The sequence below is a fragment of the Galeopterus variegatus genome, unplaced genomic scaffold (genome assembly GCF_000696425.1).
Source record: "Galeopterus variegatus unplaced genomic scaffold, G_variegatus-3.0.2 Scaffold345, whole genome shotgun sequence".
Lineage (NCBI taxonomy): Eukaryota > Metazoa > Chordata > Mammalia > Dermoptera > Cynocephalidae > Galeopterus > Galeopterus variegatus.
The window spans coordinates 380,672-392,193 of NW_007726456.1; the positions used below are offsets into that span (position 1 = coordinate 380,672).

Below are 11,522 nucleotides of genomic sequence, written 5' to 3' on the forward strand. Positions count from 1 at the left end.
TCTGCCTCCACCTCTGTAAATAGTCCCTTCACTGACCTCCCTTCATTCAAATCCTTTTGGAGGGAACTCTGTTTCCTGCCAGGACCATGACTGATCCAAGAACTACAGGGCAGTAGAATCACAGAATTATCTAGTTACTCTAAAAAGTAGTGTTTAGGAGATAAGGGAATAATCCAAATTTTCCATATGGGTCAAATTATCCTGCAGCAATGACCCTGATGGCTGCCACGTTTTCAGCATTTGCTGTGTGTCAGCCACTTGGCTAATTCCTTTTCATGCCTCATCTCATTTAACCCTCCCAAACCCAATGAGTGTACTAACCTTAATTTTAGAAGTAAAATAATCTCCTGGCGGGGGATAGGGCCACCTGGCTATACAGCCTCCTTTAACCACCAGGCTGTGAAATCTCCCTTCTGCTATAATGTCACCAGGCCTGAGACACCATGGATTTCAGAGAACTAGGAGAAAGAAGACCCTCCACTGCCTTTTGGGGGGGAGCACATGATTGGCTGAAGTTTTCTTTTTTAATGTATAATGTCCAAAAAAAAAAAATGTGTTGTTTTCCAAAATTCTTCTGGTTTGTTCTCTCTCTGGGCTATTTTAGAATATTTGAGTTAAAACAAATGAGAAGGAGAAAGAAATGCATATTTATATTTCTCCTAGTTTGTGAAAACTGATTATATCATTTAAAATCACATCATTTGGCTCAATTTGCTGGTCTGATTATCAATTACTTTCTAGGTAGCTTTACACCAGCACTCACTGATATAGCTTTCCTTTCCAGGCAAGTGTCTCTTGCTCTGTTTCTCTCCATATCCCCCAACCCCCAGTCTGGGCTTTACTCCCATTTACCTACTTTTCCCTTAAAAAACAATTTTTCTACCTATTTTTTCAGTTATTACAACAAAAGCTCTCAAGTTAAAGAAAATAATGCTGTTTTCTTCCCAAAGCCAGCTGTTCCCTGACATAAAGTAACAGTGATACTAAACATTGCTAGCAATTGTTATGAAAATGCATTTCTCTGTATCCTGTTGTCATGGCAGCTAAAGATCAAGACATGCCTGCTACATACAGCAATTTATACTGATTTGAAAGACTGTTTGGGAGAAACATTAAAATGTATAATCGAATGCATTTGAAACCGTAGCCCGACAAAGTACAATATCAGTTATTCAAATAACATTTCTAAAGCAAAGTGCATCATTTATTTCAATCAATGTTGTGTTCATTATTTATGCTCATGGAGTTAACTTTAATTTCCAGCACATTGGCAATTTTATTATTGTTCTCAGCATTCACAATCTTCCTGTTACCTTTGCTCAGGCACTGGCCAGCCTAACACGGACAGCAATACCCAAGTCCCATTGTGAGACCCAGAGCTGCTATGGCATTTTTCTCTATTGCTTCTTTGTTTGCTGGGCTGGGGGCATCCCTTAGGTGAATTTCTTCTCTGAACAACAACTGCTTGAAATGTCACAGCATGGCCAATTCTCCTTCATCCAGATTGTAATATCGCTGCAAGATACTGTACCATATATATCATGATTTTGCTTCTCCATGGGGGATGGGGAGAAAAATACAAGAATAAAAAAAGATGGAGGGTGGAGGATGCCAAAGAGAGAATATAAAGGGTTTAGATGCAAATAATTGAGTACAAAATACCACTTTTATTAACAATTTGGATGGTGGTTCTCATCCCTAATCCTTTTTATTGGTTATCCCTCAAAATCACCCCGGGAGACCACTGGTATTTGGCAGGCAGGGAAACAGAGGCATGGGAGGATTAAGGGACTATGGTCACAGAACAAATCAGTAGCTGAGCTAGGATGAGAACTCAGAATTCTGACATTCCTGAGCCATTGTTCAGCCCGTGGCCTGCTGGACATGGGTCTAAGGAATTTTATTGAGATTGTCTAAAGCTTAACTGACTGTCACCCCTCCAAGGATAATTAGTTACACTGCTTTTCCCATAGCTGTGTAATGCACACTAACATTTTGGCTTTGACTTTATGAAACTGATTTTCATCCCACTTCAGGATAGTCATTGATTTCATCCTCTCAAATCCTTTCCCTTCAAAATTGGCCTTTGCATGCCAGAAGCTGCTAGCAGCCTCCCACAAGGTTCAGCTTGCCCTCTTAAATGTTGCACCCAGGTCAAATGTATACATCCACACTTAAGGTGGGATAGCACATTCGTGTAAATCACCAATTTTCTGCATCTTCCCTCTCATCCTTACCCCCAAAATTCACAGGATCTGACAAACTAGTCACGTAGTTGGAAAGGGAAGCAGCAAAAAAGTACCACTTACAGACTGCTTCTGTGCAACAGGCACTATTCCAAGTGTTTTGTACATAACAACTTCACAATAACACACTGAACTAGATTATTACTATTAGCCTCCTTTCTATAGATGAGGAAACTGAGGCACATGGAGGTTAAGTAACTTGCCCAACGTAACACAGCCAGTAAGTGGCAAAGCCAAAATGGGGACAGAGTTGCTTGGCTCCAGAGCTTGTATGCTCAGTCACTATGTTAAGCTAAGCTGCTTCTGTAACACAAAGTCGGTAAGAGTTTTAGGCTCTGGGACCTAACAAACCAAGGTCCATATTCCAGCTGCATACTTGACTTTGGATAAATTACTCTGCCAGGCTTCAGGTTCATATGTTCTGATAATTACGGCTAGATTTGCTAAATAAAGTCATTAGCACTGTGTCTGGCACATAGCAAGCTTTCCAAAAAAGTTAGCTCCTCGCTATTGTTAAGGAATGGACGAGTTCAGAGTTACTGGGCCAGGAGGTCTAGCCCATGGTGGAACGGTCCAAGGATTACGAGAAAGAATACACTCCCTGCACAGTTCTGTCCCTTTTACCAAAGGGTGGGTCAGGGCAGAAGGGAAAAAAACAAAAGAAGACGGATGGCTTTTCCAAGCGAGAGGAGCCTGGCTGTGTTTTGGACAAATTAAGATAAAGAAGGGGAGCCAACACAAGACAGGCTCTGGGGATAAAAGACACTCTAATGAGCTAGTTTTAGGCAGTGGCTTCCCAGGGTTACTGAATTAAACACTCTCTTCAGCCAAACTAGTCTAACTGATTTTTTACTTTTTCCAAGTCCTTAACTAAGCAACTCCTTGGTGCTGTGTGATCATTTTTCTTCTCTGTCTTTACCTACGCAAAGCCAGAAAAGTTGAAATTTCTCTTCTAGGAGAGAAACACTCTCTCATAGGAAACCATGAATCCAGAATAAAGTCCCAACTTCTGTGTGGCCAACTTCCTGACCCTGGGAGTCGTGTAATCACCAGATACTGAAAATTCTTCTGGGATCCTCTAGTCCAAAATGAGTATCTTACAATATCCCCATGACCTGAAATTTTTCTTGTAGTTCTAGCCTAATGATCACCTTGCCATGTGTCTGTTTTCCTGGGGTCCTGTTCTTTAAAAGCATTAGGCAAGGCATATGTGTTGAAGTCCTGTCTAGGGTTGAGTCCAGGCTCTGCCACAGGCTAAGCAGCCTTAGGCAAGTCATGTCTTCTCATTTTGCATCTAGTTTCTTGTTTATAAAATGAAGACCATTTACCTGCTTTAGGATTCTGTGATTTTTGCTAACTCATTCTATGAGAAAGATATTCTTTGATCCGTAGATACTATCTATTGCATGATTTATAATTGGGGGGCATCATTTTCATGGTTGGTGGTTTTATATGATAATCACTAGTCCCTAGGGACTCAGAATAATTTCACCATCAAAATTTTCCATTATAATGGCATTATAGCTCTGTTTCAACAAGCTTGCTCAAGTAAGTTTCCCATTGCAAATTCACATGATAATAGCATTATAAATGGCATCTCCAAAGACTTCAATTAAAATTGATTTGTCATTGTAATCTTAGCTAATAATGGAACGGTAATGGCATTATAATGAGGAGATCAAAGACTTACATTGAAATTATTTTGGCATTGTTATCCTATATTCTAAATGGCTTTGAATAGACTGCTCTAAACATAGATTTGAAACTGTTGTATCACAGTGATATTAAAAGCTAAGAGAGTGGGTAATGGAATCATCCACTCCTTTCCCCAAAGCCCAGCTTGGAACTTCTACCCTTTTCCTCTCCCATAAAGGTGGTATTCAAACAGAGTTTCAGTAGTGATTCCCCCTACCCAGCGTTGCAGGAAAAAGGAAATTGAGAAGATGCTAATGAGTGCCTAGAAACGCTGCTTTCTGCCAAGACTGGAGCCAGCCCAGCTCACTCTCCTTCGGCAGATCCTGGGGCCAGAGCGCTCCTATGCTCTGGGCTGGGGCTGAATCATGCAGACCTAAAGGGCAGAAACCCGACCTGAGCCAAGGGTCCTGTTAGTGCAAACAGTCCCTGCTCCTTCACAAGTGGCCATGCCATGGTATCGGGATCCTGCAGCTTCTGAAGTTTAGTGCCTCTTGTCTCTCTTACCTTGTGGCTTTGCACCTGTGACCCCTGAGAGCATTGAGTGGGGTTGAATCCTTTGGCTCACAGCTGTCTGATTGTGAAACCAGTTGTGTATTGTTGTTTTTGTGTTTTTGTGTTTACTCTGACCAGGACTGAAATGAAATGGAATGAAATATAGCCTCAGTTCATATTTACTTTGCAGAATATTCGAGGATTCTAATATGATTGTAGCCTAGAGAATATTCCTACTATATTGGGTGACATAATAATGAACAAACACATAGTTTTTACAACATGACTGAAGCTATCCTAAACACTTGAAATATAGTGGATTCACATTACGCAAACTAGTTATGTTCCATGAAGTCACCATAAATATGAATCAATGAATACCAAACTATTGCTCCTAGAGGAAATACAGGGTTAGGTTCCTGAGAGCCTCTGGTCACAACATCCTTGTCAATCGATCAATACAGAACCTTGCTTTATGTGTGTTTCTGTTTAAAGATACCCTATTTAATATGTATTGTTGATTCATTCACACTGAACTCATGGCCAACAGCATTATAACTCATGCCTGGATGAAGCTTATCTAATACATGTATTTTCTCCCTAAGGCACATCACATATTTTCTGTCCAAGGCACATCACATATCATGCATACGAAAAATAGAGGACACTTCAGCACTATGCTCAAAGGCCATTTTCAACAGCAAAATCACCAACAAAAAACACAAAATGAAAAAGAAAATAACAATGATACTAAATAGACTGTGGAAAGAAAACATTTATAGTATGAGAGCTGAAACAAGAAGACAGAATGTAGCCTTTTTTTACTTCACCTGGGGCCATGCATATTGAGCAATTCAACTTCTTCACTATTCTGCATATGCCCGCCAATGACCACAAAATTGTTACGGGTATTGATTTGGGGTTACAAATAAATTTTAGCAAGTAGGTGATTTACAAATAAAGAATCCATCAATAATGAGAATTGACTGCATAATAATTGTTTAATCTTTACATCAACCCTATAAATTAGGTACTATTATTATCCTCATTTCATAGATGAGGAAACTGAGGCACAGAAAGACTAAGCAACTTGTTCACTGTTCAGTTGTAATTCAAATTAATTGTCCTGGTTTTGTTTCTTTTTAAAACTAAATAAGTTGCATGCTTGGTATTTAGTTGCATTTTGTTTATTTTTTTTAATTTAGGAGATCAATTCAGAAAAATAGCATGGTCCTAGTTTTTGGATGGGAAGAAGGATCTGTGGACCTCCAATTTTCCAAGGCCTTGAGCCAGCACAGGTTGGGGGGCAAACAAGTAGGAGATGTAGCAGACACTAATGGTGCTGCCCCAAATCTATTCCTACCCCCTTCTTCCTGGCTGTGAGAGTACCAAGCCTCTGTGGCTCTATGCTGAGGACAAGGGCCACTCCTCAGTCCCAGAAGTTGAATCTCAGTTAATATAGGACAATCAGAACAATACACTTTTTAAAATCAAACTAGTTTAGGCAAGAGCATGTAATGTGATTCTAGGCAATGAGCAGTAAAGAGAACTATACTGCAGGTCTCCAGGGAAAGATTTTCCCTTCTCTTAAGAGATGTCTGAGAAGGAACAGTTTCTTCACCTGCCTCTAGATGTCCCTGTGTGAGAACACGATATTCGGCCACTGCAGCCATCTTGTGACCATGAAGAGATAAAATGGAATGGCACAGCTAAAAGATGTATTCTGGAAGAAGGTGATAAGTCACAGAATAAAACAATTCTGAAGCCACCTTACCTCCAGCCCTTTGGCCATCTGATATAATAAACTCCTACCTGTTTTAAGGTGCTTTTAATTGGATTTTGACTAGCAGAAATTGAACGTATCCTAATGGATACATAAATTTTGCTTGGGAATGCATTATAATGGAGAACTGGGATATACTACATAAGTCACAGAAATTGTATAGACAGAAATACATAGAGATTGAACTCTATTTCAGAAGTACAATGTATTGATTACTAAGATGTGCTGAGAGGACATAAACGACCAGGGAAATTTCCTCTACTCAGAAACAGCTTATAATCTAGTTTCTTGAAAACCAAAAAATGGCCATTTCAAGAATTTCTGTGCAATGAGACAGTACATTCCGTTCAATTTCACCAGCATTAATTCATATAATACATATGGTATTGTGTATGTTGATGAGTTATACATACTCTCTATCCTCTACAATCTGTTGGAGAAAACAAAACTGATACGTAATTATAATTCAAGGAAAATCATGGAAAGATGTTATGGGAGAAAGATAAATGAGGGATTCATTTTTTGGCATAGTCAGGAAAGCCTCATGTCTCTCCTGGTTAAAATTCTTCAGTGGTTTCTAATACATTTCATTCATTCAAAAATATTTATTGAGCAGTTACTCTGGGCCAGCACTGTTCTAGATGCTAAGGACACAGCAATGCACAAAACAAAGTCCCTGCTCTCATGAGTTTACATTTTAATGAGAGGGAGAAATGTAATAGGCAAATAACTAAATATATACTACGTCAGAGGTGGTAAGTTGTACTGCGGAAAATAAAGTAGGGAGGGTACAGAGAGTGGGTGCTGGGTTTTTAGGGTACTATTTTGTACAAGATGGCGAGAAGCTGGCATTTGAGCAGATAGCTGAAGAAGGGTGTGAGCCATGTCTGGATAACTGGGGAAAGTGTTCCAGACAGAAGGAAGAGCAAGTGTAAAGGCCCTGCGGCAGAGAATGCTGCAAACCTGAGGAACAGGAGCAGGTCACTGTGCCTGGAATGAACAAAAGATGGGATAAGATTTCACCTGTGGAAGATGATATCTGAAAGGCAGCCAGAGGTGAAGCTGAATTTACCATGAAGTGAATGAAGCCCTGACAAGGTGCTCACAAAGTTACAGATTTTGCTATCATCTGAAAATGTAAGATATCTTAGCCATGATCAGTTAAGATTGCTGTCTCTTTCCACTCTGACTTCTCCAACACCTTTCCCTCCATACTGTGTCTTTAGAGAGGCTGCAGGTGTTTGGGGGACCTGGCTAAGAGGAAATTATCTTGGCAAAACATCTAGCCTAATTTCAGGGAGACATATTTATGTGGATCACTGCCACTGTGTAGGAATGGCTCCCAGGAATACTCCTGCAGCTCAGCACTCAGCATTGCATCCTGAAGAGGCAGAGCCAGAGGTCCAATTGGAATAGTAACTTGTCCTCCAGAGCCTGGGTGTGGAACTCTGTGAAGAGTGGAGAAGCAACAAGCATTCAATACACAGAACCAGAAGTAGTCTTTAGGAAACTCTCCCAACATCTGATGTGTAAACTCATGAACAGGAGTTTCACTTCTCATCAACACCTAATCAGAATGGAAGTTCTCTCCCATCGGGAATATACCCAAGACTGCAGAGACTACAAAGATAAATGCACCTCTGCTGATGGAATCTCAAACAATAGTGTTTATCAGACAAGGGCACAAACCCAAAACACTACCACAAACAGCAAGTCTCTCTGTATGTAAAGTCACTTACTATCAATATAAAAAAACAAATTTCAATCATCCTAGAGGAAAAACTGAATTACCTTTCTATGCTCTCTGTAGAAGATGGTATCAAATATCTTTGTTCTATGGATAAGCAATCAGAGTATGCAGACAAACAATTCAGGAAAATATGTGACAGAGGTGGTTCAAGCAGTTCATTAATAAAAACATTGTCATTTTTCCGGTCTTTGTGATGCTTCTGGCATTTGTCAGCTTTTTAACTTTTGTAATTTGTGGTAAGTTGTTTTCTCAAACTAAAAACATATTTGCTTTCAAATGTTATTTTGTATTCCTAATTTTGTATTATTTAAATAAAGAGGGCCCCAAAATTTTATTAGCTTCAGGTCTCAGAAAGCCTGGGTCTGCCCTGGGTCAGATCCATTTTGAAGACTTATGAAGCTTGCTGACAGAATCACAGCTGCAGTTGAGCAGTAATTCCCAGATTCGGGAATTTCACGGACCAGTAACATTTTCAAAAGATTTTTTTTTAAGAAAGCAATATTTGATCACTAACTTTAAAAATAAAAAACCATATAAATGAACACTTAACCCAACCATATCTATGATGGTTATGGTTTTTTAAAAACAGCTCTTATACAAAAACATACTGAAGAATTTATGAGTAAAATTATATAGTGTCTACACTTTGTTTTAAATTAATCCAGTAGAGTAATGGTGGGAAGGAAAGGTGGTTAGATGAAACAAGACTGGTATTTGTTGATATTTGTTGAAGTTGGGTGCTGAGTGCATGGGGCATTCATTGCACTCTTCTACTTTTGTAAATGTTGGTAATTTTCATAATAAAAGGTGTAAAAATTAACTAGGTCTAACACACCCATAATTCCATAAAAGAAAGGACATATGAACACTACAGAAGTTGGGAGACCATAAAGTACCACCCTGTCTATTGAATGAATTTAACCTGATGAAAAACTCATTATATTCTGCTTATTTTTGTTATTGCTGTCAATCAATGAAAGCTCATCCCAAGCTGCTCAGGGACAACCTATGTGGGGGTTGGATCAGATCGTCAGCTTACTCTCAAATGATTCAGAAAAAAAAGTTCTTTAAATTGTACTTCCCAATTTTTTGCAAGTTTATGATACACGTGTGTGTGTATGTATATGTGTGTGATAGAACTGGGGGGTTGAGTCTTGTGCTTTGTGCACACACATACACATTAGTGTGTATGTCATGTAATACATCTGAGTCCTCAGTTTCTTTACCTGAAAAATGGGTACACTAATATGTACCTCACACAGTTTTTTTAAGGATCAAATAAGACAATATGTAAATCCTGCACATTGATGTTAGAAGCATGAATTAGGACATTTACAGGGTCTCCTGGTGGCCCAGAGTCATGGCTTACAGAAGAGATGAAATGTGGTCTGAGGGACAACATGGCTATGAAAGACTTCCAAGAGAACAAATACCTCCTCAAAGTCATCCCAGTGATGGCTACCATAGAGTAGTTAATATTGTGCCAAAGAAACCACCACTGCTAGACAGACCTGGTGAAGAAAGCTACAGCAGATATTACAGTCATGTTGATTACCCAGAATATGACAAGGGCTGCAGTTTTTCTTATGATCAAAGAAGTGGTCCACCTCACAGAGGAGATGAATCTGGCTATAGATGGACAAGAGATGATCATTCTGGAAGCTGGCAGCCTGAATACAGGGACATAAGGGATGGCTTTAGAAGAAAAGGTTTCTACTCTTCCCATTATGTGAGATACCAGTCTCCTCATACAAGGGATACTCATTCCTCCCAAGACTCACCTGTAGGCTGAAAAGATTCACCACACAGCAGATCTGGCTCCAGTGTCAGTAGTAGAAGCTACTCTCCAGAAAGAAGCAAAACATACTCCTTCCATCAATCTCAACATAGAAGTAAAGAGAGACCTGTCCCGTCTTTGAAAACATCAAGAGATGCTTCACTCTCAAGTTCTTCATCAGTTCCTTCATCGAAGGTGTTAGACAAACCCAGTCGGCTCACTGAAAAGGAACTTGCTCAGGCTGCAAGCAAGTGGGCTGCTGAAAAGCTAGACAAGTCAGATGAAAGTAACTTGCCTGAAATTTCTGAGTATGAGGCGGGATCCACGGCACCATTGTTCATTGACCAGCCAGAAGAACCTGAGTCAAATGCAACATATGGCATAGAATTATTTGAAGACAGTCAGCTAACCAGTCGCTCAAAAGCGATAGCATCAAAACCAAAGAGATTGAACAGGTTTACTGACAAGACTGTGAAACTTTCAGGATGGTGGTGAAAATGCTGATTGAAAAAGATCCTTCATTAGAAAAGTCTATACAGTTTGCATTAAAGTAGAATTTACATGAAATAAGTGAGTGGTGTGTTGAACATCTTACGCATTTCATTGCAGAGTGTGATACTTCTCAAGATTTTGGAGAGCCTTTTTAGAAGATAATTGCTCAGGCAAAAAAAAAGGTTCCTAGATTTTTTGCCCCCCTGGGTTGTGGAAATCCTTAATATGTGGAATTTTTGTGATAAAGAGAAATACTTTATGATAGTTGGCCACATTTCCAATATCAAAAAAACATCTAAAATAGTTTGTTTAAAATATTTGAATTAGGATTTTTTTCTACATGTAGAGCCTCCTAATTTGTACTCATCTTTTTTTGTTATTTTTCCTGAAATGATGGGTCAATTAATTTTCAAGCTTTGAAAAAGCAGTCCTGGAGAACCGTTTTCTGTTGTTACTCATGTTTTGTAGTCTTACACAGTATGTGATCATTTGTTTGGTCACAAGAGTGTAATTTACAGATCAGAATTCATTCCACTTAAACATTAGTAGTCTTATTGCATTTCATGGTGAATGATACCATGTGAAAATGTTAGAATTCAGAGTTGTGGTTTTATTGACTTGTTGCTTGCTTTTCTTAGGCTTTGTAACTTTTAACATTTTGAAGTGTACTTTCCTAATAAACTGAATACTCTGGTATATTAGGAAAAAAAACATGGATTAGTACAACCCCGACAGAGGGCAATTTTGCAATATTGTCTCAAATTTTACACACTTTTACCTTATGGCCCAACAATCTCAGTCCTGGGAATTTATCCTATAACAATCTTGCACAAATGAGAAATGGCATATGCACAAGATATTCATTGCAATATCTTGCTTTTAATTACAAACCCTGGAAACAACCCAAATGTTCATCTACAGGAGACTAATTAAATTATGGTACCTCCATACAGTGCAGCTGTGAAAAAGGATCGGGAAGTTAAGTGGTAGTATGAAAAAAATCTCCAATTTAATTGTTCAGTGAAAAACACATGAAACAGAACACGGATATAATTTTCTACCTTTGGGTTAAAATAAAAAGGGGAAAATAAGAATACATATTCCTATTTGCTTACAAAAAATGTAAGAACATGCAATAAAATAGTTTCTTGTTTTGTTTGTTTTTTTGTTCGAGGGGGGAACTGGGAAGATGGTGACTATGTTCAAGACATTTTGCTATATAGTTTTTTATATGGTTTTATGTTAAATTGTATGAATATATTCAAAACTTACATTTTAAAAAAAGAC

At 38.8% G+C, this 11,522-nt stretch overlaps 1 pseudogene; it reads left to right on the forward strand.

Annotated features, from left to right (window-relative positions):
- The first annotated feature begins 9,326 nt into the window (after nucleotides 1-9,326).
- Nucleotides 9,327-10,390, forward strand: LOC103586499 (annotated as a pseudogene).
- Nucleotides 10,391-11,522: the final 1,132 nt, after the last annotated feature.